At 41.8% G+C, this 24,794-nt stretch overlaps 1 protein-coding gene across 3 annotated transcripts in view; it reads left to right on the top strand.

Annotated features, from left to right (window-relative positions):
• The first annotated feature begins 10,066 nt into the window (after positions 1-10,066).
• Positions 10,067-24,794, top strand: part of LOC135220590 (uncharacterized) — a 483,303-nt gene continuing 468,575 nt past the window's right edge. For 2 of the 3 annotated variants that reach the window (XM_064257853.1, XM_064257857.1), the window contains exons 1-2: positions 10,067-10,381; positions 23,523-23,544. The gene's annotated coding sequence lies outside the window, so the exon portion shown is untranslated. Of the gene's footprint in view, positions 10,397-23,522; positions 23,545-24,794 lie in introns of all 3 variants that reach the window. The other variant, XM_064257855.1, reaches the window with a different exon arrangement.

Below are 24,794 nucleotides of genomic sequence, written 5' to 3' on the forward strand. Positions count from 1 at the left end.
TAACTATGTCATCTGATAGTATGTTCATATGTTCGAGCTACTATCTGCTTCCTTCATAACTTGTAACAGAGATGTAGAACAGACTAGAACAGAGTTAGCTATCGTCATTAGAAGACCTGTACCTCTTTACCTAAGCTTTATCATGTAGAGGAATAGGATTAGCCATCATCATTGGCAGAAGCGATCAAGCTATCGTTATTAGAAAACTTGTACAATCATATCTGATCTTCAGCATGTAAAACTTCAGAAGAATATATATATTTTTATACTTCGTGTTTTCTACAAGAACCTCCTCACCGAATCAACATGAGTTTAACACATCGTCGTCATAAACAAGAAGATAATCCTGACTTCGTAAGTGATCTACAAACCCCAAGACACTCCATTGAAGATGGAAGTGCAATACCAACCGACTTAGCGTAAGATTATCGCAAGTCTAACATTACCTCATAGGGCGCCTTATCATACAAGGCAACAAGCCCTAAAAGTGGGTGGCCATGCGTACAGAAGAACTCTACACTTCTCTCCGAAGAAAAATCAGAAATAATGAATTATCATATAAGAACTCTTCAACGACGACGAAAGCAGCAGATTCTTCAAGCAACTTAGTATCATCGTTTAGTGAATAACTTCAAGAAACAAACCCGACGTGTCCTTTTTCCTACGGCAACGCAAGCTTCGTCTCTCATTAGAATCATTCAAGAAAACATCGTTAGTGAGCGTTTCCGGCACTTCAAAAAAAAAAAACCGAACGCGTCTGCAGCATCGGATCTTTCAAGGGCTTGAATCATCGAAACAACGCGCACGGGGGAAACTGAAGCCAAACCAGGTCATCCGCTAAATAGAGAAGGAGGACCAAGGCCGTGTGTCGTTATCGGAACACCGTGACTTCCCACAAAGCAAGCTAAGTACAATTTTTTATTCATTTGGAGTAACTTTGAGTGTTTCCTTTACAGGTCGAATTTCGTTATTCCTGTGGCTGAAGTTACGAGACATTCTTAATCTTACTTTTTTACAGAAATTATCTACCTCATTGAGATTTCGCTACTGCGAGTTTTTATCTTTGAGTGTCTGTTTCCAGAAGTTCTACTGAAATATCATAATCATATACTATGTTAATTTTATCATTTTGGGTGATTATTAATCCCTTACGTAACAAAATCATATTAAACAGTGAATATGCGTTTACGCAGTGGACGTCTGTATTATACAGATGCATGGATAGGGTCGTTTAGCACCGTATGATTAGAAAACACACAAAAACAAGTGGAACACCCGTACAAATCTAGATACATTAGAGGTAACACTATTTCGGGCCATGACAATAAATGCTCCTTTGCAAAGTCCCAATCGCAGTTTTAGCCTTGAGTTTTTTGAGTTATATAAAATATCGAACCTCAATGACTCAACTTAACTTTAAAAATATGGCTGGATTGCAAGGAATAACATGTCTGTAAATAACTTTCATCAGGCTAAATGCGCTGACCAGGATCCCTCACTATTTCAAATTTTAGCAAAGAATGAAGTACTAACAGTTAATATTGAATGCAGTAGTGATAACTTGTCTTAATAGTAATCGCTCAGTTCCTAATAGTCGTCATTCATTGCTTTATACGTAACAGCAACATCAATGCTAAAAACACACAATACGTTGCGATGGTAATAAAGAGAAGGATCCTATTACAAAAGAAATAGAAACAGTAGCCCGTTCAGAATCAAACAAGCAAACTCGGTGACTGTGTCACCTAGTCAAGCGGTCAAGGTTAGTTAAATCTGCCGAGTGTTCAAAGCATAGCAAATTCCACACAATAAGCGACTCTAGCAGAGTGGGGGAAAAGCGATGTTGTTCATACATGCCAATCTTTTTGAATTAAAATAAAAAGGGATTTTTCCTATGAAACACAGGACCGTATAAAGTAATCAGAGCAGGTTTTCGTTTTTTTTTAATACGTAAGTTATTATAAGTAGTGGTGGATAAAGCCCGACTGTACGCGCCGTAAAAATGAGAATATCTTGTTTTATTTCTTTAGTACACGTAATATCCTGTATTTACGGACTCACCGTCTGTTGTTCGAACTTCCCTAATGAGAAGTCCGGATAAGCGAGCGCTTACAGATACCTCTATAGTTATAAAAAATGTTGATCTGTATGTAGTGTAATTGTAAGATCCATCTAGGAATCTATATATAAATGATCATAAATAACAGAATCGAAATATATCTTTGCGTGTACGCAATAGGAATCTATTTAATGTGCACATATATTAATCATAATGATATGAATCCATATACATATGTATAAACAAATCAGGTAGCCTATAATCAATCAGTTACCTTTTATCTTAACAATATCCGCAGATATATAACAGTTAGCATAAAAATCAACGAATCAATCAGCATAAACATTAATAATTTTACCAATTCATATATGAAAATTTTTATCAGTTAAAATATGATTTTTATCATGTTAATCTTCATTCTATGCAATTGTCAGAGTACATTAGTATTTTCTGTAGCATATGTATCTTAATGAGATGAAGTGAAAAAACTGTATCATTATATATCACGTGATCACTATTATTTACCAATATCATTGTTTTATATTTTATTACTTGAATCTGTATTAGTGTACACCATTAATTTTTTTACTTTATTATAAGTATTTTTATATTATCTATATATATTCACATAGGTGTCTGTATCACACTCCTATTAAGTCAAATGCAAGTCAAGTTTTGAGTAATATTCAGTAGTTGGTTTTGGTAGCTGACCGAGCTAATGTAAGTGTTTACATAATAAAAATATGGAATGTTAGTCCATATATATAAAAGACTAAAACTAAAGAGGTCAACCAGATTGCTTGCAGGAATGTGATCAGACTAGAGACGCTAAAGATGACGTATACAATAAAAGTAGGCTAAGATAACATGCCGTCACCTGTAGTCATTCAATTGTTTATAAACATTAGTCCAAGCTCCCTGCTTGAGACAACTACCGCGACCTATAATTCAAACGGCCTACGCGATCTGTAGCGTGTCTCATTTTGATTGTATGTTCGTATGTAACTATGTCATCTGATAGTATGTTCATATGTTCGAGCTACTATCTGCTTCCTTCATAACTTGTAACAGAGATGTAGAACAGACTAGAACAGAGTTAGCTATCGTCATTAGAAGACCTGTACCTCTTTACCTAAGCTTTATCATGTAGAGGAATAGGATTAGCCATCATCATTGGCAGAAGCGATCAAGCTATCGTTATTAGAAAACTTGTACAATCATATCTGATCTTCAGCATGTAAAACTTCAGAAGAATATATATATTTTTATACTTCGTGTTTTCTACAAGAACCTCCTCACCGAATCAACATGAGTTTAACACATCGTCGTCATAAACAAGAAGATAATCCTGACTTCGTAAGTGATCTACAAACCCCAAGACACTCCATTGAAGATGGAAGTGCAATACCAACCGACTTAGCGTAAGATTATCGCAAGTAAAACATTACCTCATAGGGCGCCTTATCATACAAGGCACAAGCCCTAAAATATGTTTAGAAACACTGTAAGTAGGAATGGTAGGGGAAAATTTCTTATCAAGGATCAAGGACCTGGTGGGTGATTTTGTAAATCACTTTGTTTAGGAAGCAATTATTGTTAAAATACTGGATTAGAAATACAATTTCATGGTGGGAAGCGGCTCAACTGGATGCTGAAGTAAAAGCTCTATGTAGCTTACAATGCACAAATGGCATTGATTTTGACATTAGAAAATAAAAAAAAACTATTTATTAATTACATAGACGTTGTTTTTTAATTTTTGTAATTATGCCTACCGTGTTCAAAGATATGGGTAGGCGTGTGAAAAAGGGAGCTGGGCTTTAGGTTGATTATCTGGTGGAAAGCACCACAGAAGAGCTTTTTCTTTCAATTACCTTGCAAGGTGAAGGAACTTTGAAAAATACACAGACAGTGAAACTCATGAAATTCTCAGTGATCAAAGGATTTTTAGATGTTATATCGATGCTTTTTTGTAATAGAATAATCTAAAGTTTATTTATGTTTACGATAAATGTATTAACATTTGTCTTAGAAATATACGATAAATGTATTTACATTTGTCTTAGAAATGTATTTTTATAGGTTACCGAGTAGAGTAGAAAATACTATTGTTACATACATGAATTTGTCACGGGCTGCTCTAGGAGCAAGAGCCCGTGCCAGCACAAGGCTGGCTTAATCTTCAACAACAATACATGAATTTTACAATAAAACAATAAGAAAATTTTGGAAAGTAATATTTTTATAATTTTGCCTGTAAAATTTAAGTTTTCCTCTTTAAAGGGAACAAAGTTTTGAGGCTATACTCGGTTTTTTTTCCATCTGTCCACCCGCCTGTGGTGTGTGCGTATGGTAACACTGCGTCCCGGGCTTTAGGTTACATTCAGCTTACATTCAGCAATAATGATAATATCCTATTTCGAATATTAACGGTGTAATTCGCATACAGTAAATTATTAAAACATTTTCAGTTGCAAATGTACACCCAGATATCTTTTTATTTACCTAAGACTTACACATAGCGTAACTATCTAAAGCCCGGGACGCAGTGTTACCATACGCAAACACCACAGGCGGATGGACAGATGAAAAAAACTGAGTACTATAATTCTTAAGGCTGAATCAATATTTTTGTATTGTAATGAGATAATTTTCCATTTACTTACATTTTCTATAAATGAATTAAATTTTCACACATATTTTCCTTAACTGAGTTCATTTGTCTGTAACTAAACTCTGGAATGTCTATTTTTAGGAATTGAAACTAAAATGTAATACTTAATTTTCATGTATTGTAGGAATGTTCCATTTGAGGTACGATATGTTTTCCCTGTTATGTGTATCTCTTTGCACGGGGTTCGGGAAAAGACAAGTCAGTTCCCGCGCATCATCCCTTGATCTGTAATCAACTCATGTACATTAAAGGAATCAAACTGGTCCTGAGTATGTCTCAACCTGCTTTACATGGCGCAGTGATTCTCGTTCCAAAGCAGGACCTACAAGATGCTGAGCGAGGCCTCACACACCCATGGGCACAGCAAGACGTTCCCCCAGGGGCACTGCAAGCAGGAATGCAACATTCCGGCACGCCGGCACCTCGAGGGACAGGACTTGTTACAGGCTTTGGTTGGGCCTCAGGCACAAGGAAGACCACATGGTTCAGCCTCGGCAGGTGTTAGGGCGATGTGCCCTGAGAAGTAGCTATGAGATGACACAAAGCAGTTTTCGAGAATGGTGTCGCTCTATGAGTGATTGGCTGGCCTTAGGAAACGTCTCAGGAGAGAATGCACTTATCAGTATCCGGTTAAACTGCGATGAGAAGTTAAGGATGACTATAGGATGCAACGCACTCAGAGGTTCAGTGGAACTCATTAACGACCTCTGAGGCATTCGACAGACTGGAGGAGATCACGACGAAGTCTGTGAATAAGGCAGTGGCATGGGACAAGTTTTTCTCAGCGCAACAAGGCGATCAAGAAACCGCGAAATCTTTTGTGCATAGGTGCCAACAATTGGCCTTAGATTGTGGGTTTAAGTGTCCCCATTGTCGAGCTGATCTGAATGATTTTGTGTTAGTTCAGCGGATAACAAGTGGTTTAAGCAATGTGGGACTTAAGCAAGAGATCCTACAGGATCATGAGGTTTTCAATACTGTGCAGAAATTGTTACGTAAATGTGAAATTTATGAATCTGCAGAAAAGGATAGTATTAGCGCTCGTGGAAGGGCAAACGTAGCTAGTTTGGTAAAAGGGGATGAGATAGGCTTAGGCCTAGTTGAAAGTGGGTTAGAAGGTGAAAGTAAAATTATTGCTAGCTATAGGTCTAATAATAGTGACAAGGACACGGCCGTGGCCGTAGTAGCTTGAAACCTACTGGTAACAGTAAGTCAGATACCAGGTGTAAAAAGTGTGGTGGTCGTTCTCATTGGCAGGAAAATGTCCTGCTGATAATGTTAATTGTTTTCAGTGTGGTATTGTGGGGCACTTGCTAAATTCTGTTGTCAAGGGGGCAACAGCCCGCCAAAACGGCGCCTATTGTTGGACGCGTCTTGTTACGTCATGCACTGTTGCCTATCCACCTGCGGACAATCGCCAGGTAGGCCTATGTGCGGCAGTGGGGAAACTGCCGATGGTGAAAATAAAGGTTAAGCATGAGTTTTCATGTGAGTGTGTCGTCGTTGAGGCTGTTCCAGACACTGGGGCAGAAGTGTGTATAGTAGGGGTAGATTTGTTACCAAAATTGGGTTTGAAGGTACCTAATCTCTCGCGGTGTAATGTCATTGTAAATCACGCAGGGGAGAAGTCATTGAGAATATATGGGTCTGTTGATATGCTAATAGAATTGGGGTGATAAATCAGTGAGCACTAGTGTTATCGTTGTGCAAGGTGCTACCCGTTTTTATATGTCTTTAGGAGTGTGTAAATCACTAGGTCTAGTGCATACAAAGTTTCCCCATCATACTGTCGCTACCGTGAATGACGTCACTCGGAAACCCTCTGCGTCGACTAACCCCGCCAAATGCTGAAGAAAACGTTCTCACACGGGTAGGGGGTGGTGGTCGTCAGCGCGAGATGCCATACGCTGCCACAGAGGAGAATGTCCCCCTAGGCTGAGGACCTGGCTACTGCAACGTTTTGCGAAGGACTACGTTCAACGTTTCAAGAAACCCTCTGGCCGATGATGAAGGAGCCCCTCACCACATTCACCTGAGGGAAGGGTGCCATCCCCTATGCGTGTCAACACCTATACCAGTTCCTAAGCATTGGGAGGCCGATGTAATGGCTCAGCTCGACGAAGATGTCAAATTAGGATTGTAATTAGGGAGGTCCTGCTGGTACAGCTACGGACTGGTGTGCAAGGATGGTAGTGGTAGCAAAGAAAAATGGTAAACCACGGAGGAACCGTGGACTATCAAGAGCTGAATAAGAATTGCAAACGAGAAACGCATCACACATGTGCTCCTTTTGACATGGTCTCGGGTGTGCCACTTCGTACATATAAGACTGTAGTTGATGCCTATGCCGGATTCCACCAGGTGCCATTAGATGAGGAGAGCCGACAGTTGACAACGTTTATTACACCATGGGGGAGATACCAGTATTGTCGAACACCTATGGGTCATTGCGCGGGCCCCGATGCAATACACGAAAAGGTTCGATGACGTTATTATTGATGTACACAGAAAGTACAAGTGCATAGATGACGTGTTTGTTATATGACGACAGTGTTGAGGGAGCCTTTGGCATACTTATGATTTTTTGCAATTATGTGGAGATAATGGTATTACGCTGAATCCGGATAAATTCCGATTTTGTCAAAGACAGGCAGAGTTTGTGGGGTACGAACTTGATGGGATAATTATAGACCTTCTAATGAGCGTATGAGTGCCATTAAGAACTTCCCATGCCTGCAAGCCCAACTACGCGGATATAAGATCTTGGTTTGGACTTGTGAACAAATTGCACCTTTCGTGGCTGTAGCACCGGTAATGGAACCATTCAGGGATCTTCTCAAGAAATCCCCCCCATCGAAAGTTTATTGGACCAACGCCTTCAAAACAGTTTTGTTGCAGCCCGGGACAGCATTTGCAAGATGTTGGGCGACGGACTGACATATTATGATAAGACAAGGCGCACTGCTGTTGTTACCGATGGTGCAGAGAAGGAATGGGATTTGTTATATTGCAACAATATTGCAATTGCGAGGATCTCAATGCCCCTTTTTCCTTGTAAGGGGGGATGGGGGGATGGAAACTGGCATTATGTGGCAGCAGGCACCTGACGGAGGCGGAGGCCGGCTATGCCGTCATTGAGGGGGAAGCGGCTGCAGTAGTATGGTGCCTTAGGAAATCGAGATTGTTTTTATTGGGATGCCCGAATTTCATTTTAATCACGGACCATAGACCTTTGGTAAAACTCTTTGGGGATAGGAGCCTAAAAGAACATTGCAAACCCGAGACTACTAAGGTTGAAGGAGAAAACTATGCAATATAGTTTTACCATAAGATATTTGCCGGGGAAGAAGAATTCGGCAGCCGATACGTTATCAAGATACCCAGTGATTCGCAGTGAAACTACCGTCAAAGACGAAGAAGAGGAGGAACTTATGAACGAAGTTTGTATTGCCTCCATGACGTCATCGCTGGCGGATGACGTCATTACTATGGACTGGGTACCATGAGGGGGGAAGCAGAGAAGGATCCTGATTATTTACTATTGCAGCGACGTGTCAGCGAAGAGGGTTGGCCGTCGTCAAGGTCTCAAGTGGAGCCCTGCCTAAAACCTTTTTTTCAATGTACGTGATAGGCTGAGTGTCATTGAAGGATTAGTCACATATGCATATGACGAGGGGCATGTTCGTCTGGTAGTTCCGGAGCACTACGTTTACGCATTGCAACCAATTTACATTCAGGTCATCAATCAAACTGACTGCAGCGACAGGCAGTTTTATTGGCCTGGGATTGAGGGGTGACTTGGCAAATATAGGGCACAGTGTCATGATTGCAACGTGCGGCACCTTCGCAACAAAGGGAAAGTATTATATACACTCCCCTCCCGAATATCCGTTTCAGAGAAACTGTTGCAGATTTATTTCAAGTAGCAGGGAAGCAGTATATGGTCTTACGCCGATCGACTGACTGGATGGATGGAAATTTATTTCTTCGCTAACGGAACTACATCCGCGAGATTGATCCCAGTTTTTAGTTAAGATATTTTATGCAGTGGGGAGCACCTGAAGAAATATCAGTGGACGAGGGCACGAATCTAACGAGCATGGAAATGAGACATTTCTTGTGGTAAGTGGGGGTATCTATGAGAGTCGTCGTGCTCACTACCCCCAGTCCAACGGGCGGGCAGAAGCTGCTGTGCGCACCGCCAAACGAACATTAATAGGGCAATACTCTACCTGATGGAGGGCTAGACAATGACAGGTAGCTCAGGCGATATTGCAGTATAGAAATACACCATTACGTGTATAGATAAGTCTCCTGCACAGCTGGCCATGGGTCGCCAACTTCGAGATTCGGTGCCAATGTTAAAAAGTTATCATTTCGTCACCCGAGCATGGTCGGAAACCTTGTCCGCAAGAGAGAGGGAAAGAAGCGTTGTTGAACAACGAATATCATCCAAGTATAATGAGAAAGCCAAGGATCTTTCCCCCTCCCACAAATAGGGGAGGGGAGAGGGTAGCTATCCAGGATGTGACTACACGAGCCTGGAATAGAAGCGGGGTGGTTATTGAAAAGAATAGATACCGCCAATATCGCATAAGGGTTAGACGGGAGTGGGAAGAATTTCGACAAGAAATCGCAAGCATTTGAGATCCCTACCACCCACACCACCTGAGGGAGAACCTACTCCCACCGCCTCGGGGGAGGCTGGCCCAGTACCCACCCAGGAGAGAAGTAGCACTAGGGTACTCGTCCCCCGCAATGGCACGATGATTATATTACAGAGTAATTCATTTTAGTTGTGTTTGATAAATATCCCCTAAACATGTCAAGTTTTGTGCATATACTTTAATCCTGATTATTTGGGTTTAATAGTGTTCCTCTTGTCATGTTTACCATTTATGTATGTTCCAGCGCTGTGTCCGAATGGACTATCTTTATTATAGCTGAATTCCCTTTACTTCATATGTTTACTACCTTTACCAGTTTTATTATTTTTGCAACTAAAGGAGGAAATCTATACTTATGTTTTAAATATACTATGTTTGCTTTGAATGGGGAGCTTTGATCTTAAAGGGAGGTGTAGGAATGTTCCATTTGAGTACGATATGTTTTCCCTGTTTATTGTGTATCTCTTTGCACGGGGTTCGGGAAAAGACAAGTCAGTTCCCGCTCATCCCTTGATCTGTAATCAACTCATGTACATTAAAGGAATCAACTGGTCCTGAGTATGTCTCAACCTGCTTACATGTATCCTATTATTATATTTGGTGAGTAGGGGAAAATACGGGAAAACTATCTGAGTGGCTGACAACACTGAACCGATATGAGTGTGACAGCCGTCACGGTCACTCTCCTGCTTTGGTGACAAGCTTATCGTTTTGTCACTTATGTGTCCTGGTGTCGGTTTCCATGCTTCCTTCGTTACTCAGTCCTGTTATTTACGTTGTGAGCAAACGTGGAAAACACGCGTAACTTTTGTGAAAGGACACAAAGTAGTTTTCATTCATTTGTGATCACCGGAAACCTCTCGATCGTTATGTTTTAAGTTGATAACCATTGGCAGTAGTGAAAGTAACCAAACTGGAATACCTAGGTATACCTAGGCCTACGCCTCCCCAAGCTAAGGATGGCACACCAAGAATGTCAAGGTACTGAGCCCATAGGTAATTTGATTGACTGATCTTTGACTGTTACAGTACTAGGCAGTACTGTTCACACTGTAAAACAAGTAGTACTAATGAGGTGGTTTTGTCATTAACTGTAAGCAAGGTAATCATCGATTTTGCAATTCACTTTCAAGCTAAGGTATAGTCTAGCCTATACAGATTACTAGGTATGTCCAATCGAAGGTCCAGTAGTTTAGCCTACTAATTTTTTAAAATAAGTTTATTCGGCACTCATAGTAGCGTGAACAGTAGAAATTCAGTTAGCCTTAGTAACCTAAAATCATGGTATTCCCTCAAATTCAAAGTTAACGCCAGGCTTGATGCTTTGGGGTGCCTCTTTCACTAGGCCTAATCAGGGGATCATTTGTAACAGGGGACTTTGCGCTTTGCTTGTCCTATCCAAGCCTAGCTTAACCTATACCACTATTGTCAGTTGCAGTACTAATTCTTGTTGATTACCCTACTTGATAATTTGGTACTGGTTTTCATTAAATTACAGTTGCATTCTGGATGAAAATATGATTTTCATGTTTTTGTGCGATTTGAGCATTTGTTATATTTTCATTTTGACAGTTAATTGGGTAGCCAGAAACTGAAGACTACTATTGCACCCCACTGGTTTGGTAACTACCAGTAAATGTACAAAATAGGTGCTTTGTTTAGTACCAATCCCTTGGGGGTGAACATGAAAACAAACAAAAGACAGTACCTAGGTAAGTATTGTAGACATTAATATCTGATATGAACTAAAGGTGGTGATTACATTTGGGTTGATGAATGATGAGATCCAGGCTGTGGTAGTAAGTTTTCAGTTGTACCATAAATTAAAGGTATAAGGGGAAACACCGCAGTGGATCCATTGTCATCGCGTAGATCAACCTTATTCACTTGATATTTAATTGGTGAAACAAGAATACAATTACATCTTTAAGCATACCATCAAAAGATTGAAGTATCGTCAACATAATGTGATATATGAAAGCGCCATACAAACTAAAATAGGCATGTGAGGTCTTCTTAAAATATGTTTTCAAGGCAGTTTTTAAATCCAACATGGCATCCACCGACTGAGGTACCGTTCGTAACCGCCAAGGATCCAACATCTTTCCCAGCCTTCCCAGCACTCATTTGAACAATCATAGCGCATATATGTAACGTTTATTGATCTTACTCAAGATTGCAGTTGTAATCAGCACAATAAAACAACATTTTGTTACCTATATTAATGAAAGTATGAAACTTTTTATTCTCGGGGTCATGGTTTGAACTGAATTTCATTTTTACTTTGTGATTGGTGGTTTTATCCTTACTGCCATCACAACTGAAACTCCACAGTGCTTATTTGATTGTAATTATACACATTTTGGTCTTAGTTGTGATTCCTGGTTCCTAAGCTCTCACTCCACAAACACAGTTGCGGGGCATTACACGATTACACAGTTTATGAGTTGCAAAGCTTTATTCCCTTAATTGTTTACTTTACTCATTACAGTGGTACCTCGACATACGAAATTAATCCGTTCCGAGGCGGCCTTCATAACCTGAGCTTTTCGTATCTTGAACCGCATTTTACATGTAAATTGCCTAATTCATTCCAAGCCCTACAAAAACATCCCAGTAAATATTATAATAAAGCTAAATTGACCAATAAACAATGAAATACAACAATTTGGACCATTCAATACCTAACTTAATACGTACTACTAATATGTATATACCTGTAAATAAAGTGTATTACTGTACATGGTATACAAGAAATACTGTACGTACATATGTAAGTATGTAGTATAATGTGGAACCATACCTTTCGAGTGAGGCTATCTCCGAAAGTGGCGACGGAGGACGAGGACAAACAGCACAAAATTTGTTACGTAGTGCGTAAACTTAAGAGCCTGACAAAAGTTTTGGGATCTGATGATGTGGAATGATTGTTGTTTCCAGTTAGATCTTTAAAATACTACTTGCAAGGAACTAAGGATATTCGCGGCAATGCTTGCACTCTGTGGTGCTCTGTCAAGAACCCATCTAGACCTTTGTCTTAGAATGCACTAGCATTCTTTCTAAGAGATGTGATCCAAGAAGCGCGCTCGTCAGTTTAAGAAGACATGTTCCCCTTATATAAAGTGAAAGTGCATGAGATTAGAGCAGTAGCCACTTCTCTGGGTTTTAAAAGAAACCTGTCATCAGCAATTTTAGACTACATTTTGGAAAAGTAAGTCTGTGTTTGCGTCTTATTATCTTCGAGATATTGAAACAGAGTAGTATAATGATTGCAGTACCTTGAGTCCTTTTCTTGCAGCTGGTGTGGTGTTGGAAAAGGAAGTGTAGGAAGCACCCCTCCCTAAAAATCTTTTTTACTCCGTGATATAAGGTGCCTATGTTTTTTGGGAAGGCTGGAGGTACCAAGTACTTGAGTACCTTCCATTTCTGTGGTAGGGTGGTGGTGTTTTTTTTTATTTAGACATATTTTGGAATTAGGTAACAAGCTTTTCTCTGGTGAAATATGGGCAGGGGCAATTTACCTATCTTTTGTTGGCCATTGGAAATATCCTTTGCCACAAAAGTCCCACTAAAGTATTAGACACTTTCTGGCTATACTGCCATGCCTCTACATGATAAAACGAGTGACAACCAGAGGCTGTACTTTCCTGCATCAACTCTCTTATCAGGTAAGGAATCAACAACATCCCTCAATGTGGGAATCAGCTAGTATATAATTACTGGGTAAGTCCAATAATTAAAAATGACATATGTATAATAATATAATTTTAATTATACCTAACCAGTAATTATATAATCGAAGACCAGTTTCCATCCCCTAAAATTAGCTCGGCTTGCAAATTTTGGAATTTAATTGCTGGACGAGTGAAACTCTTAGCTATACAATTACTGGGTAACTATAATTAAAACTTTATTTTATACATTCAACTTCCCTGCCAGATATATACTTAGCTATAGACTCCGTCGTCTCCGACAGAATTTCAAATTTCGCGGCACAACGCTACAGGTAGGTCAGGTGATCTACCGCCCTGCCCTGGGTGGCAGGACTAGGAACCATCCCCGTTTTCTAATCAGAATTCTTCTGTCGCCCGGACCATCAACATTGTTGTTGGTTCCTCTCGATTGGTTTTTCTTTTTTCACCGCAATTGATCTTCTTGACCGACTTTTGGTGACGTATCTGGATTGTTGGATTGGCCCATACGCTTTTGTGGACTGTTTTTTGTGGACTTGATTTGGAATTTTCTTTTAAATATGTCTGACTCTGTTATGGTTGTGATGACGTTGTGTGAATGTAGGCGTAAGGTGAGGTTGCCGAAAGCTTCGGTTAGACCCTCACACGGTATTGCAAGATCAGGGAGTATGAATGTTCTTTTTACTAATACTTGTAGGAATGTGAAACTTGAGTGAGAACGAATGAATCTAACTATTATTTAAAAAGTTAGAAAGAGAAAGAGTGAGGAAGGCTTCTCATAGAAGTTTTAAGTAGTTTCTAGATCTGAACTAATTCCAAGCTTGGGAACTTCCCCAAGGGTAAGTATTGCTACTTCTCCTTCCATTGCAGCCCCTTCTCCTATTGCAGAACCTGTAGATCCAGCAAAAGAACTTGCGGATCTAAAAGCAGCCTTCAAGTTGATGGAAAACAAAATGGCTGCCATACAAGGTAAGGCTAGTGATTTTTCAGTGGACAGTGATATGAGTGTCCCCAGTGTAGTGGAGGGGGCATCTGGTCGGCTCAGCAACGCCTCCTAGGTCTAGACCTCTTCCAAGCTCACATGCCCAGAGGAGAAGGAATGGTCGAAAGCCGAAAGGAGGTTGTTGGAGAATCCCCACCGATCAGGTGTCCCTTCGGCGGTTTCTGTGACACCCAGACTGCCAAGGACCGCTATTGTAAAAGCGTCCTACGTGAGTGTTTCTCGTCGTCGGGATCGTCATCACCGAGACGTGATTGGAGAGATTCAGATCGATCTCGGCCTCTCTAGAGGAGTTGGAGGGCTCCGACTATTGACTCGAGCCCTGAAAACTTCCCTGAGGAGTCTCCATCGGGAGTGGAAGAATGGCAAGAAGAGCCATTCTTTCAACCAGAGTGAGAAGGAGGCAGGAGGTGGAGGCTATGGACTTGCCTCCTCCTTCCTTTTTTTTTTTTCCCCTCCTCCCGAAGAGGATAAAGAGGAGGCTACAAAGAGGTTCATGATGGCGATGCAGGAACAGATTTCGTCGTTTGTAGGAGTCCTGTCAAAGGAGCCTCCTAGAAGGAAAGACACTTCCCTTCCTATTAAAAGATCCTCCAGACGTATGGAGGTATCTACCTCCAGGATCGATACTCCTACTCGAGGTGAGGTTTCCGGTACGAACCTGGATGAAACAATCAGACGTCTGGCACCGGCCAGGAGTGAGGAGTCACCCAGGAGGCAGGAGCCAAGAGCCAGGAGTGAGGAGTCAACCAGGAGGCAGGAGCCCAGAGCCAAGAGTGTAGAGGCATCCAGGCAAGAGGCAAGAGCCAGGAGGCAAGAGCCAGGAGGCAAGAGGCAGGAGCCAAGAGGCAGGAGCCAGGAGCCAAGAGGCAGGAGTCAGGAGCCAGGAGTCCGGAGTCAGGAGGCAGGAGTCCGGAGTCAGGAGGCAGGAGTCAGGAGGCGGAGGCAGGAGCCAGGAGGCAGGATCAGGAGGCAAGAGTCAAGAGCCAGGAGGCAAGAGTCGGGGACTCGTTCCTGGAGGTTATGACTCTTCGCCAAATATGGAGCTCCTCTCCTTCAAACAACTAGGAGGTCATGGAAGGAACTCTCCCTCCAAACGTGAACTTTCTCCTTCGTCTGATCGAGGGTTAGACGAGTTGTCTGACGACGAACCTCCTGCTAATGAGGGACTTTCTAGTTATAAAGTCTTGGCCTCATTACTACTTCAAGAGTTTGGAGATTCTCTTAGTCCTGCGGCTCCTCCTTCTCCTCGTTCGCTCTTTTCGAGCTCAGCTACGGCTAAATCGTCGGCCTTTTTAAAAATGAAGCCTGCGATATCAATGAAGAAGGCACTCCATTCTTTAGATTCTTGGATGGACAAGAAGGAGGAGTTAGGAAAGACGGTATTCTGCATGCCTCCTTCCAGATTGCACGGGAAGAGAGGTATTTGGTATGGGACAGGAGAGACTATGGGTCTTTCTTTACCTGCCTCTGCAGATGCCCCCCCCCGCCACTTTTCCAATTTAGTGGGAGGCCTCTAAGACGTCATCCTTAGGATCGGTCAGAGCGACGTGGAGCACTTCAGAGTTGAACCACTTTCTAAAGGGACTTTTTGTCACTTTAGAGGTGTTCAATTTTCTGGATTGGTCACTCGGAGTTCTGGCCAACAAATCTAAGGATCCGGAGTTTCTGAAAAACCCAGAAAATTCTCCATAGCGTCCTGTCCTGCATGGACAAGGCAGTACAGGACGGTTCGGGTGAAGTGGCTTCCCTTTTTGGTGCTGGTCTCCTGAAAAAGAGATCAGTGTATGGATCCCTATTATCGAAAGGGGTTTCTCCGAGCCAGAGGACTGCCTTACTGTTCGCCCCTCTATCAGATCATCTGTTTCCTTCTCAGTTAGTGAAGGATATATCTCGCTCGCTAACTGAGAAGGCGACACAAGACCTACTAACGCAAACGTCCAAGAAAGGACGACCGGTAGTGTCAACGCGGTTAAGAAGGAATCTCGTCCTACTCAGCAGCCCTTTCGTGGAGGTGCAGCGGCTCGTCCCCCTGCCAGAAAAGAAGAGCTCTGAAAAGAGAGGAAGGTCTTCATTTAGGCCCTTCAAGAAATCAAAGTGACTTGTTGCTCCTCCAAGCACCAGTGGGCGCCAGACTCCTGAACTTTGCAGGAGTATGGGCAAAAAAGGGGAGCCGACCTTTGGTCAGTGTCGGTCCTGAAGAAGGGATATGTAATCCCCTTCGACGACAGCCCGCCCCTAACATCTACGCCTCGGGACAACTGTCAGCGAGGTACAGAGACCCGTTAATGAGAAAGACTCTCCTTCAAATGGTGGAGCAAATGTGGGGAAAAGAGGCCATCGAACTTGTGCAGGATCCACACTCCCCGGGATTTTACAATCGCCTTTTTCTAGTACCAAAGGCATCGGGGGGGGGGTGGAGGCCAGTTCTGGACGTAAGCGCTCTGAATCGCTTCGTACAGAAAAATAAGTTTCGTATGGAAACGTCCGCCTCTGTAATGTCGGCACTTCGTCCAGGAGATTGGATGGTCTCTCTGGACCTGCAAGACGCATATTTCCATGTTCCCATTCACCATTTGTCAAAGAAATATCTTCGCTTTGTGATAGGAGACAAGATCTTTCAGTTCAGGGCTCTGTGCTTCGGTCTGTCTACAGCCCCACAAGTATTCACCAACCTGATGGCGAATGTTAGCAAGATGGCTTCAACCTAGAGGGGATAAACATCTCCCTCTACTTGGACGACTGGCTGATCAGGGCCAAGTCGAAGAGTCAGTGCTTGGAGGACTTAGAAGTAACAAGGAACATGATAGATTCGCTAGGGTTGCTCGTCAACCTCGAGAAGTCACAACTGATCCCCAGCCAGAACTTGGTCTATCTGGGGATTCAGATGGATTCTCGGGGTTTTCGGGTATATCCTTCGCGAGAAAGAATCGCTCGAGGTTTGTCGAGAATCTCGAGCTTCTTAGAGAGAAAGAACAGCTCAGCGAGGGATTACCTGAGCCTTTTAGGGACCCTGTCCTCATTGGAAAAGTTCTTCTCGCTAGGGAGACTTCACCTTCGCCCTCTTCAGTTTTTCCTCAAAGAGGTGTGGAGTTGGAAGACGGGTCAATCTCGGACATCTTCCAACTTCCACAAGAAGTAAAAGATCATATGAAGTGGTGGATCCCTCAGCTTCAAAAGAACGAAGGCGTATCGCTTGCTCTGCAGAACCCAGAACCAAGTGTTGTTTACCGACGCTTCGGAGTCGGGATGGGGAGCGACTCTAGGAGCAAGGTAGGTGTCAGGCACCTGGACAAAGGAAACAGGGTGTCCTGGCACATCAATTGCAAGGAACTTGTGGCCATACACCTAGCCTTAAAGTTCTTCGAAGAGATAGTCAGAGACGGGTGATACAGATAAACTCAGACAACACCACGGCTCTGGCTTACATACGCAAGCAAGGAGGCACGCACTCTTTCTCCCTCTATCAGTTGACAAGACACCTGTTAACCTGGACGAAGAAAGAGGCATAACTCTCCTCACAAGGTTTGTTCAAGGGATCAAGAATGTGAGAGCAGACAGACTGAGCAGGAGAAACCAGGTCCTTCCCACAGAATGGACTCTTCACGAAGAAGTGTGTCGAAGTCTTTGGTCCCTGTGGGGGAGACCTCACATAGACCTGTTTGCGACGTTCCTCTCCAAAAGAATAGAGATCTTTTGCTCTCTAGTAGAAGATCCGAGAGCCTTCGCAATAGACTGCGTTTCTCATGGATTGGTCGGGTGTGGACGCATACGCCTTTCCCCCGTTCAAAATCCTGGGGGAAGTGCTCAGGAAGTTTCGTAGCTTCGAAGAGCACGAAGTTGACACTCATAGCCCCATTTTGGCCAGCCCAGGCGAAATGGTTCACGGAAGGTTAACTGGAGTGGATCATGTGGGACTTCCCCCAAGAATCGCTAATTCAAACAGACACGATCTACTCAGACAACCCCACTTCGAGAGGTTTCATCACAACCTCCCAGGTCTCGCTCTGACTGCCTTTCGACTATCGAAAGACTTGTCAGAGCGAGAGGCTTTTCTCGCCAAGGCTGCGGGCTCTATCGCTAGAGCCCGCAGAGCTTCAACGAGAAGAGTATACAGTCGAAGTGGGAAGTCTTTAGGAGGTGGTGTAAGGGTCAGAAGCTGTCCTCCTCCAGTACCTCTATAGTGAATATTGCCGATTTCCTCCTCTTTCTGAGAGAGGAATCACACCTATCTGTCCTCGACAATAAAAGGATACCGAAGCATGCTGTCTTCAGTATTCAGGAATCGAGGCCTGGACATTGCTAACGACAAAGATCTACACGATCTAATTAGATCTTTTGAGACTTCGAAAGCAGCTACTCCTAGAACACCTAGTTGGAATCTAGACGTGGTCCTGAAATTCCTTTCATCGGATAAATTTGAGCCTTTACATCTGGCGTCCTTCCGCGACGTCACTAGGAAATGCTTGTTCCTGGTGGCTCTCGCTACAGCCAAAGAGGACGAGCGAATTACACGCTCTGGATTCCACGGTGGGGTTCAAAGGAGATGCTGCCATCTGTCTTTCCAGACAATGTTTCTGGCAAAGAACGAAAACCCATCAAAACCTTGGCCCAGAAGTTTTGAGGTAAAAGGCCTATCTAACCTGGTAGGCAGAGAGATAGAGAGATCTCTCTGTCCAGTGAGAGCTCTTAAATACTATTTAGAGAGGAAGAGACAGATGGGAGCTTGTCAACAAGGTCTTTGGTGTGCAGTGAAGAACCCCAAAAGACTCATGTCCAAGAACGCCTTGGCTTTCTTTGTGAGAAGCGTTATTACGGACGCTCACAAGAACTGCTCGGAGGAATCCTTCGGTCTTCTAAAGGTCAAGACGCATGAAGTGAGGGCAGTAGCAACGTCTTTGGCGTTCCAAAAGAATATGTCTCTAAAGAATATCATTGAGACTACATATTGGAGGTGCAATTCAGTGTTTGCATCTCATTATCTTGAAGGTGTGAGAGTGATCCTATGAGAAGTGCTTCTCGCTAGGTCCTTTTGTATCAGCAGATACAGTACTGGGTCTTGGAGCAAAGACTGATCCTTAATTTTATGTTTTTTTATCGTACATAAACCCTCTTGTCAGATATGTGCTTGGTTTTCTAGTAGCAAGCTCACTACTGTCGCACGGGAGCAGAGTGTCATTGCTGGTAGGTGGGATCAAGGGTATGTATGACTAGTAGGGGAGTACAAAATTTTTTTTTTTTTTGTATATTTTGTAATGAAGTGTAATTATGTTTCGAGTTTTTGGTTGTTTGTGAGGAGTTCGGGATAACTCCTTACAATCTTAGAACTAACATGGATGTTAGGATCAGGTGATCGGGATCGGTTTTGTGCTCCTTGAACAAGGTGTATTGTCATGTTAGTGGAATAGCACCCAATGACAAAGGCCTTTAGGCTCTGCCGAGTAAGTGGATAAGAGCCCCATTGGCAGACCCACAGAACTCTTACCATAGATCATTATCTCGCTGAGGCTCTTGAGGCTAAGCAGACTCCAAGGCAGTAGCCGCGAAGTCTTCAGCCTAATAAGGTAGGAACCAAGGTTTATAAATACCTACAACATATGTTGTTTACCTGTCTATTTCAGTAGTTAGCTGTCTCTTACCCACCACCAATGGGTGCTAATCAGCTAAGTATATATCTGGCAGGGAAGTTGAATGTATAAAAATGATATTGTCATGTTACAATAAAGTTTTATACATACTTACCTGACAGATATATACGATTAATGGCCCACCCAGCCTCCCCGCAGGAGACAGGTGGAAGAGAAGAATTCTGATTAGAAAACGGGGATGGTTCCTAGTCCTGCCACCCAGGGCAGGGCGGTAGATCACCTGACCTACCTGTAGCGTGTGCCGCGAAATTTGAAATTCTGTCGGAGACGACGGAGTCTATAGCTAAGTATATATCTGTCAGGTAAGTATGTATAAAACTTTATTGTAACATGACAATATCATTTTTATTATAAAAATGTCATATTTACCTGAAGAGGATCAGATTAAGATCACATTCTAAGAGGGCCTATTTTTGGTATGCTCAAGGAAAACATTTGTCTCCTTTTTATGAGAAAGCTGACATCAGACCAGCCTCTTCTTTAGCTTGCAGGCACAATATGTCCCTTACTTCCATTCTGCATCATCCTACTGGAAGTATAATTGTCTTCTGCATTTCACTTTCCTAGGAGTGAAACCAGAGCTCCTAGCTTTCCTGGTGCACAACTCTTCTGAAGCCAGCTAAAAGTCTGGCTCTCAGTGATAAGGTTGTCAGTTACTGTCTGACACCAGCTATAGAGCTTCCACAGCCATGAGCTCTGAGCTAGTATGTCCCTCAGCTCACCTCGTGCCCTACTCATTTGGTGCCGGTTACACCTTTGCATCATCTCTTGCTTTGAGCTCCCGCTATCTCCCACGAGCGCCCGCCACTCCTGAGCTCCTAGCTTGACTGGCATACAGCACTTTTGGCATCAGCTATAGCCTGACACCAGACTGTTCTCTGAGCACCCAACAGGGCTCACCAGATCTGAGGATGAATAGAGATCCCCTTGTCCAGCTGAGACGTTCAGGTATTACTTGAAAAGAATGTGTAGTTCAAAGGCCATCCATAACTTAAGGTGTTAGGGCTAGATCTTGTCTTGTCTTCCATTTAGAATGTCTGGTTCTCTATACTAATAGAGTTTATTTTCTGAGATGCTCTCAGATTTAAGGGAGCATTTTCTTTCTCCATCTCCGTGGGAAAATAGGGAGGTCTCAGTCCATTTGGAGTTTGAAGAGGACCATCCTTTACAAATAACAATATGGTAAGATCCGTTTCATCCACTGACCGGAACGTATTAACCTTATGGACTTTTACCTTGAGGCACACTCAGATTAAGGAGAGCAGTTTGCCTTCCTCTAAGTACATAAAGCTAAGATTTCAGGGTAACCCTCTACCCCTTTAGCTTACATATATTTTATGCCTTGTACATCCATTCTGCCATTGAACTACTGGGAGTGTAATCGTCCTTAGTTTCTCAATAATTTTATGGAAATTAAAAGCATTCAGACCATTTCTAGTGACTGGCATGTTATAGCAGAAGGAAGCATAGGCTTTTTTCCTATTATCTCTTCACTCTGTAATAAGGTGTTGAGATTTGCGGAACCAGGGGTAGCATTGCACCTGAAGTACCCGCCACTCTCAGTGGATGGCTTGGGGTTTTATCACGGTGCAGGTGACAGTGTTATATGGTTGTTTTAATTTGGTGCTGCACCCAAGGCAGTGGTGGGCACCTATCATGCTTCACCAGCATTTGGACATGAACCTTTGCTGTAAAGCGCCTACTTATGTAGTTGGTGACACCTGGCTATTCTGCCACACCACTACTCGTTCAGATGAGCACCAACTAGAGGTGGTTTCCCAGTAGCTCTCTTAATTGATAACAAAATGACAAGCATTGCATTCAATGCTAGGAACTTTTCTATTTCAATTTATTACATAACTTAATATTTTGGAGTAGTATATGCCTATGTCTCCCACCTTCTGTCAATATGGGAATCCGCTATACTTGGTAAGTTATACATATATAAAAATGCCATTTTTGATAATAAAATGATGTTTTACATAGACCAAGTAATCATAAGGCATGAACAGAGTAAGCTTTCTGGCTCAAGTTGTTCCTGTTCTCTCGTTAGTGGCTGGGACAGGCCACCTACACGGTATTTTGAAGTGTTACCCACAAAATTTTTTAATTCAAGCTGCCATGTAAGTGGAACTTATAGGTATGTAATAACTTGGTAAGTACATATATACAAAACATTATTTTATTAGAAACATGTCATTTTAAGCCACTATATGAATACTATGTTGAATCTACAGAATTGTTACCTGATAGTCAGTATGCATATAGGAAGCAGTTAGGTACCTGCGATGGTCTTTTAGACTTGCATGCTATTTGCAAGGAAACCTTGATAAGGGTTTTGAGTGCAGAGTAATTATTCAGATAGGTTTTAGTGTTGCTTTCCATTTAGTAAATCACAAGGCACTTATTTACAAACTTCAGATTCTTGGAGTCGGTGGATATGATATGTTTTAGGATTATACTGTACTTCAAGATTTCCTTACAGGTAGGCAGCAGCGAGTTTCTGTGGATGGGATCTTTAGTGAACCAAGACCTACTGTGTCTGGAGTTCCACAGGGCAGTGTTCATGGTCAACTGTTATTTCTAGTGTATACAAGTGACATGGTTGTTGGCCTGGAAAAGAAGATTGTTCAGTATGCTAATGATGCAATGCTTTTGGGTTTAATAGTCTCCAGTTATTAGAAATGAAGCTGCCTGCAGCCTCAGTCATGACATGGACCAGATCAGGGTATGGTGTAGTTGGTGGGGTATGAGGCTGAGCTCCAGTAAAATGGAAACCCTATTGATTAGCAGATCTTGTACAGATTTTCCACTCCATCTTCCCCTTCAGGTGGATGGAACTTTGCTAAAAGAGTCTGAAGCTTTAACTACTCTTGGTGTAACCTTTGACTCACATCTAACTTTCGTGAAACATTTAATGAAAGTTTCAGCAAATGCTACACAAAAGTTAGGTATCATTCATAAGGCCTCGTATATTTATAACTGATAAAATCAATGCAACTGGTTTTAGGTCATCTGTATTCACAATTGATCCCTAAGCCCCTTTATCTGCCAAGAGCAACCAGATTTGCTGAACAGCAGCACCAATATGCAGTAAATGTGCCTCGCTGTCGATCTTCTAAGTTCCAGAGTCCATTATTGCTCACATGGTTGGTGTGTGGAACAGCCTCCCAGAGAGAGTCGTGCAATTGGAACTTTGGAAGTTCAAGCGAAGGTAGTATACATTACTACCCTAATACTTTTCTCCTTGCATTTTAATACTATGTTTATATGTACGTATTTGTTAATTTATTAATTTATCTTTTGCATTTTTTAATAAGTCGGGTCTTCTCTTTCTGTATTTCCCTTTTCCTCTTCTTACTTCTTCCTAATGAACACCATATTCTTTGGAAGATTGAATTTCAAGTCATTGGCCCCTATGGTGTTGTTCCATATGAATAGTTTTCCTCTTCTGAATTGTGATGTGTAAGTGAAATGTTTTATGAATTTATTGAATTTGGAAAAACTTACGATTTGATATGTTTTACAAGTGTTGTGTTAAATAATCTATAGTTATTTTGATATTAGTTTGATTTTGCATCATCTTATCAATATGTAATGCATGATTTCAGAGAAATTTGCTCTATGACTTGATACTGGCTGCTGATTAAAAAACTTTGTATTATGTTGGTTTGATACCTGCTGTTGCATAAGTGGTGTGTGTGTAAAATACAAGTTTGATGCTTGCTGTAAACACTCAGATTATTTACTAGTAAAAGCAGTATTTTCTCATTTTATTTCAGAATTCACTTCTCTTCAGAAAAGGTATGCATCATAGCCAAGACTAATATTACTTAGTTCTCCTGATTGTAGGGTATGTAATCTTTTCATTTCTCATAAATTCCTCGTTGTTTTTTTCATATCACTTGTTGATCATGCGCTTCAGTGGTGTGATCAGTATGGTCTTGGCCTGCCACCTCGGTGGCCGCAAGTTCAATTCTCAGGAATTCCATTGAGGTGTGAGAGATGTGTATTTCTGGTGATAGAAGGTCACTCTCCATGTGATTTGGAAGTCATGTAAAGCCATAGGTTCCGTTGCTGAATAACCACTGGTTCCATGCAACATAAAAACACCATACAAACTTGTTGATCATACAAGTAATGAAAGGATTAATTCATGATCATCATTGATTTGTATAAAAGTGAAAACTTTTTTTTTTTACATTTAGATTTTGCAGACTTTACTTACAGTAATACGTATTGAAAAATTTAGAAATAACATTAAATGTAGCCTAACACACTTGTTATCCTTTGGGTTAAGACTTTGTCTGCACTAACTATCATTTAGTGGTACTTCATGTGAAGCTACCATTGATCTGTTGCATTAATCATTTAAAATTGCTGTTTTAGTCATCTTCTCTTTATACATTATGCTGGATTTTGTGTTAAGTTTTTAGCTTAGCTGTAAACTTTATACAGTATATACAGTGTATACATTATTCTGGAAATTGTGTTAAGGTCCTTAGACATTACCGTTGACTTTACAGAGCTTAACCTTTTTGCAGTTGTTCATGAATATGAAATTTTATCTTCTGTTTGAATTTCAAAATTAATTCATGTTATTATTGAATATTACAAGAATTGCTTTCATAATATTTTTGTAAAAAGCATATGTATGATAAAGAGCTATTACTGCTTATATCATAACACTCAGTTGAACAGAAAACTGAATTTGAAATCCTTAGAAATATCAGAACCTCATGTTGCCAACATGTGTTTATTTCACAAACAGGTCTCAAATAAGTCAATGACTGCAAATGGAGAACAAACCTTTGCTAGACTGCCTACTAACATGTCTCCAGGGGGAGACATCATAGTTCTCTGAATGGTTCCTTATTTGTGTAATCTCTTCTTGACTCAGAAGGAGCACTCAGGCCAAGGGTCCTACTAATCAGGCCAACCATTTTGCCAGACCAGTAGGAGTTACATGAGTCATGACTTACCCTGTTTGCAAGGCAACCAGGACCACAGCAATTCCATGGTGGTTCAACTCCTGTCAGTTGAATGAGACTAAC

The sequence above is a fragment of the Macrobrachium nipponense genome, chromosome 2 (genome assembly GCF_015104395.2).
Source record: "Macrobrachium nipponense isolate FS-2020 chromosome 2, ASM1510439v2, whole genome shotgun sequence".
NCBI lineage: Eukaryota > Metazoa > Arthropoda > Malacostraca > Decapoda > Palaemonidae > Macrobrachium > Macrobrachium nipponense.